Source organism: Pinus tabuliformis, chromosome 1_2 (assembly GCF_031772625.1).
Source record: "Pinus tabuliformis cultivar Carrire ecotype Pingquan chromosome 1_2, CPIR1, whole genome shotgun sequence".
NCBI classification, from domain to species: Eukaryota; Viridiplantae; Streptophyta; class Pinopsida; order Pinales; family Pinaceae; genus Pinus; species Pinus tabuliformis.
The window spans coordinates 522,424,287-522,431,230 of NC_142298.1; positions in this window are offsets into that span (position 1 = coordinate 522,424,287).

A 6,944-nucleotide genomic window follows, 5' to 3' on the forward strand; every position below is an offset into this window, starting at 1 on the left:
CATTAATTAATTCTTCCTTTGGAAAGGGCTTCTTGTAGACCTTAAATCTATTCCCATTAACAAGTAAAGGAATAACCTCTGTGTCAATGGTCCTTATCTGCACTGAACCATTTTCATGACATTTTTCTATGACATAAGGCACTAACCATCTAGTCCTTAACTTTCCTTTAAAATCCTTGTATCTGGAATCATACACCAAAGCCCAATCACCTTCTTGAAATTGTTTTTCCTTTATGTTCTTGTCATTCCAGATCTTCCTTTGAACTTGAGTCGCCTCCATGTTCAGGAGGGCCTGCATTCTAAACTCATATAACCCATTCCACTGGAGCAATCTCTCTTGTTGTGACCTGGTGTGATCTAGATCTAGTTGTGCTACCATTCTTAAGGTGTTGTATTCAAATTCAATGGACAGTAAGGCCTTCTTATGAGATACCAACTCATAAGGAGTGAATCCAGCGGTGGTCTTCCAGGTGGTATTATAGGCCCAAGTGGCCTCAACTAATCTATCTGCCCAGTCCTTTCTACTCCTATTGATTACTTTGGTTAGAATGCCCTCCAACACTCTGTTGGTCACCTCCACTTGCCCATTAGCTTGTGGGTGGTAAGGAGTGGATGTTCTATGCTTGACCTTGTGTTGGATTAACAAATTGTCAATCATGTGAGATGTAAATTGGGTTCCTTGATCAGTGACCAGTTCTCTAGGGTACCCAAACTTATAAAATACATTTTCCCTTAAGAAATCAGCCACTTTCTCCTCTATTGTTGCTTTGATAGCCTTGGTTTCATGCCACTTGGTTAAATAGTCAGTGCACACAATAATGTACTGCTTTTGCTTGGATGGAGGGTCAATGGGTCCAATGAAATCCATGCCCCACTTGTTAAATGGCTCGAAAGTCACTTGAGGCTGTAGAGGCATTTCATCCCTTGGGGTAGGTTTCCCCATCCTTTGGCACCGATCACACTGGCTGGTATACCTCCTCACATCCTGGTGAAGAGTGGGTCAGTAAAAACCAACTTGTAGCACCTTGAATGTTGTCCTCTTGGCTATAAAGTGACCTCCATAATGTCCATCATGATAGGTCAAAAGGTTGTCAAAGACTTCCTCCTCCCTAAAACATCTTCTCAGAATTTGATTTGGGCCTAGTTTGAAGAGGTTGCCACCAATCCATGAGAATGGGGTGCTCTTCCTCACAGTCTTGCTGTTTTCTTTGGAGGATAAGTTCGGTGGAAACTGTGTAGACACCAAGTAGTTTTCTATGTAAGCAAACGACGGAAAGAGAACTGAAATGGAAAATAATTGTTCATATAGTAGTTTATCATCAACCATTCCTTCCTCCCCTACAGGAAAAATTAATCTGGATAAAAAAACCTACAAAAACCTTCTCCTTTCTAGGCTTATCAATAATAGTTAGATCAAACTGTTGTAATAAAACTAACCATCTAATAATCTAGGCATTTGCATCAGGTTTATTTGTCAAGTATTTACTTGCAGTGTGGTCAATATGTATAAATGTTTGGTAACCTATAATGTAATGCCTAAATTTGTTCAATGAATGCACAATAGCTAGGAGCTCCTTCTCAGTCACTATATAGTTTAGTTTGGCCTTTGATAGATTCTTACTGATGAAGTAAATTCCATAAGGTAACTTGTCATCCATTTAGCCTAGAGCTTCTCCTATGGCTTTGTGAGAGGCATCAACATGTATATGGAAAGGAAGGGCCCAATTTGGGCCTCGAAGAATAGTTGCAGTGGTCAACTTTTCCTTCAGGGTGTCCAGAGCCTCTTGACAGCTTTCTAACCACACAAATTCAGAGTCTTTGACCAATAACCCAAATAAAGGAGAAAACAACTTGCTGAAGTCTTTGATAAATCTGCATTAGTATCTAGCTAAACCTAGAAAACTTCTGACATCCCTCTGTTTTTGTGGAGGTGAGACCCTTTGGATGATGGCTATTTTATTTGGGTCCACCTGCAGTCCTTTCTGGGATATTGAATGACCTAGAACAGTGCTTGCAGTCATCAAGAACTCACTTTTGTTGAGACTAAGGGGCAAGTTCATTTCAATACATTTGTTCATCACCTTACCCAAGTTGGACAGAGCCTCCTGGAAATCACACCCATAGGGTGTAAAATCATCCATATAAATTTCTACTGCATCATGGAATAGCTTGGGAAAGATACTCAGGACTACCCTTTGGAAAGTGGCAGGGGCATTTCATATGCCAAAGGAAGGATCCTATAAGCAAAAGTACACCAAGGACAGGTGAAGGTGGTTTTATCCTGGTCTTCTGAGCTAATCTAGATTTGATTGTACCCACTAAACCCATCTAGGAAAGAGAAAAGCTTCTTCCCTGCTAGGCCATCTGGCACTTGGCCAATGAAAGGTAGAGGGAAATGGTCCTTCTTTTTTTGTTTGTTTAAATCTCTGTAATCGACACAAATCCTCCACTTCCCATTTTTCTTTGGAATCAACACCAAAGGAGAAACCCACTCATTGTCTGAGATAGGGTAAATGAATCCTGCATCCAACAACTTTTGCAATTATTCTTTGACTATATACTTGAGAGCTGGATTCATTCTCCTTTGGGGTTGTTAGATTGGTTTGCAACCTTATTTGATATAAATGTGTTGATTACACACTAAGGGGTTCACTCCCTTCATTTCCTTGTAACTACAAGCAAAGGCATCTAGATGTTCCCTCAGCATGTTGCATAATTTTTCTTCTTGGTGTACAGAAAGAGAGGGGTTGATTTTAAAAGTTCGTTCGTGGCCGAATTCTATGGTTTTGACACAAGTAGGGTTTGAATTAGCTAAGCCTATATCAATATGATGGTTTCTCTTGGTTTGCTTTACTACTTATTATAAGGACAATGTGTTGGGAGTTGGAGTTTGGAGTATGTGTTCGATCAAATCATCTTCATCCAGTTGTCCTCCTCCCATGGATGTTTCTAAGGCATAAAGTTGGGTTGAGTAGACTTCTTCTTCTCTCTCCTTTTCTAGCCATAAAGGTAAGTCATGTTCTCGAGATGGATGAGCTGGAGGGTACAAGACTAACTTCTTGGATAGATGCCCATTTTTGATAGTCATATTTCCAGCCCTGCAACTGATGTAGGCATCAACAATGGCTAACCAAGGCCTCCCAAGGATGAGAGGATAACTAGCAAGCTTAGCCTTAGGATGGAGAACTAGGAAGTCTATAGAGTACTCCCAAGAGTCAATGGAGACCATCACATCCTCAACAATCCGGTCAGGGGTTACTGTGGAACAGTCCGCAAGCTGCAAGACTGTTGTCGTCTTTCTTACTGAACCCTGGAGATTGAGCTTGAGCATGGTGTTCTTAGTAAATACATTAATGGAAACCCTAAGATCAATCAAAGTGTGTGGGACAATGGTGACATTTATGTGCACATCTACTACAGGGCTTCCAGGGTCCAAATATTTTGGGCAAATTACCTGCCCCAACATTAAGTCAAACAGCTATCCAATGATATTAATGGTAGGGCTGTCTCTTTTTTGCCTCCCTGGATGTTTGAAATACTTAAATTTAATCAACTTGTTGTAAATAGGTACATCGTTGATGGCTTGGAGAAGTGAAATTTTGACACATAGATCTTTTAATTCACCCAAAAGTTCATTCTCTTATAGGGTAGGATGGACTGGATGAGTTAATATTTCAGGAAAGGGTGGTGGATTCACTCTACGCATGCTTCCCTCTCTTTCCTCCTCACTTTCCCTAGGTGGAGGTGGAGGTTAGTTGTCCAGGAGTACTATCCCATATCTTAGTCTGATTTCCTTAATCTCCACAACATAATTAGGGTAGGATGTCTCTCCATTGTACACTTGTTGTGCCTGTCTATTGTTTGGGTTCAGATTTGGCTGGGGAGGCATCTAAGGTTGTTTAGGTGGAGCAGGGTGTAAAAGTTGTGGTTGAGTATGAGGTGAAGGAAATAAAGCTGGAGCATTGTTGTATGGAGACCTCTACCCCTCAGGTGGTGCATTCCACTGAGGTTGTGGTGGAGCATATGCCTAAAATGACTGGCTGGTCGGCTGGGAATGGTATTGAGGTGTAAAAGACTAAGGAGGAGGTGTAGACCAGGAGGGATGAGCAAGAGGTCCCCAAGATGGAATGGATGTGTTCTAGTTAGGGTTGTAATATTTATGGGATGAACCTTGCATGCCCTGCTGGTATGGCTGAGACCCATGAGGTCTCCTTTGATTTATGTAGCAAAGTTGTTCAGTTACCCTTGAGTTGCCTGATACATAACTTTTAGTCTAGGTAGAGAAGGGCACTTGTCTGTGGAGTGGTTTTCTTCACAGACTAAGAAAATTTGAATAAGATTTAATTGACATTCATTCATAGGGTGCCTCCTTGTGCATCTAGGGCAAAAAATGGCTAATTCTCTTTCTACTTCCTCCTACTTCCTCTTGATGTACATAGTGTCCATCTGTAGGGAAAGGGTTTGCAACATTTCACTCTTGAAATATTCCAGCATATTTCCAATTTCACCTTTGATGGATGTGTTGGAAGAAGATGGGTTGGTCATTGGTTGACTACCCCTACCCTTTTTCCTAGCTGCCCTAGAATGATTCCTAAATATGGTCTTGATATCTTCATAGGGTAGTTCGTAGATGTCCCCTCCTTCTAACAGGTTTGGGGTATCCAAAATATCTTCCCTTACCCCATTGAGTAGGACTAGCTTTAGTGACTCATGATCAAGTGTGCACTTGGCCCTTTTGTAGCTAAGATGGAATATTTCTTCATAATTCTCCAGGGATTCATCATGCCCTAAGGTCATCCTAAAAATTTCTTCTTTGGCATCTTTGGACCTGCAGTAGTCTTGATACTTGTTGTTGAAGGCTTGCTCAATCTAAGCCCAGGTTGTAATGCTATCCCCATGTAAACCCATGAACCAGTGCATAGATGCATCCTTAAGAGTGGATGGGAATAGTTTTAACTTCTTCTCATCAATGGTGTAATCATAAGTTTTACATATGACAACAAAATCAAACAAGAAAGTCTCTGGATCTTCTGAGGTCTGGCCATGGAAATGAGCAAGAGTGGAGGGGCTTATGTTTTTCATCTTGGTATTCCCATTAGTGTCTATAATGCGAAAGGCACCCTCAATTCTTTCTCTATCTCCTCTGTCATTTCTATTTTCAGCCATTAGGTCAGTTGGAATGGGTTCTCCTTCTTCTTCTCCTCCTATAGGCTCTTCAAATATCTCTAGTTGTTCACCTAAAGGGTCCTCCAATTCATACCGATCGAAGAAGAGGGAAGGTGTGCTATTTGAAGTGGTGGGGGTATTTGGTAGAATTTTTCCTAAGTTATCCCTATTCCTACAAGGCATGAAAGAAATGTTTTTGATTTGTTTTGTGTTTTTTTAATCTTTGAGACTAATTGTAGAATTAAAATCACAAACTAAATGGAAACTAACTTCTTGCATGAATTCTTACTTGCAGAATGGGAAAGAAAGAAAACTAACTTACAATTAATTTTGCATAAATGAAACTAATAGCAGAATGTCAGAGATAAGAAATGGAATAATGAAAGCATAAATCACATCTTACTTAGACACCTCCCTTGCAACATCACCAAAAAGTGATGAGCACCAGTATTGCAGCAAGAATGCTATAGCTCCTAGGGCTACCAACTTTACTTTATCAACCCAGGGTTTGTACAAACTTGGAGGTGACAATGTTGTATACACAGGTAGATGTGATGGGTATGATCTTTGTCACTGCTAAGCTGGTGATAGACCATTGAGGTTTCTCAAACCAACCTTCTACTGATTTAGAAGAATCTTGATTACCAATGAGGAAAAGGGAAATTTGCACTAAATGAAATCTTGTCTACTGCAGTAAGGAAAAGACTGAAATCAAATGCTCAAACACACCATTCATCTAACTAACTGCTAAGAGACCTTGCTTCAAAAGAATGCTAAGTTAACATGTGTCTAATCCTACTATCCTAGGCATGCAATTTGAAACATCCAAACATTCTATTGTTGTGCATGTAAATGAACAAAATAACTTTTTTCTCCTTTTGTCTTTTTTTGTGTGAAAAGGTGAATGCTAACTTTTCTTGGTGATGTGGCAGGTGGATTAGGGATGATGGTGAATGATCAAATGGATTGGTAGGCAGGTACAGTTCTTCTCCTATCCTCCTAGGTTCGTTTTCCACAATTCGGCCTCAAAATAAGCCACTACAGGTCAACCAACAGGATGTCCTAATGCCTCCTACACGATGTCCTAATGCTCGTACAAGATCCCCTGTATTCCTACAGGATACAACCGAGAGCAAGAGGGTGGATTTGGAAGGTAGTGTAGGGCTTAGGGAAGGTGAATGGTGGGAGAAATGAGGCAAGAGAGTTCCTAGGACTCCTTTAGAGCTCAAAATAGAGTTTGTGATATGGATGGATTTGCTCAACAAGCTTGGAGAAGTATTCTTATGGAATGATGAATTTGGTGAAGGTACTTAGTGGAAAAAGTGTTAATCATAGATGGATGAGGCTAGGATGGGGATGTCAGTCATTAAATCTCTATGTACTATGGAAACTCCTGCACTACATCAATCACTAACATTTCTCCATAAATCATGTCAAACAAGAAAGTTTCAATTAACTAAGGAAAAACATAATTTCATTATCTAGTTGCCTATTTCATGCATGGGAAAACATGTAAAACAATGTGAAACATTTAGGAGATCTAGTGCAAGGCTAAAGATATCAAAAATGAAAATTGAATCATACTCTTAAAACTAGTAAAATGCTTGCCTCAGTAACAGAAAACCCTAAATTCCATAAGAAATCAGAATTTTGTCTTTTTGGGGTTGCATAGGAGTTCTTTCCTCAAACCATTGTCCCTGAAGGGAGGAGTGAGGCTAAAGCTACCTAATATCATATTTTTTATGTTCCTTTATCTTCCTAAGCTAATGTTAAGGAAA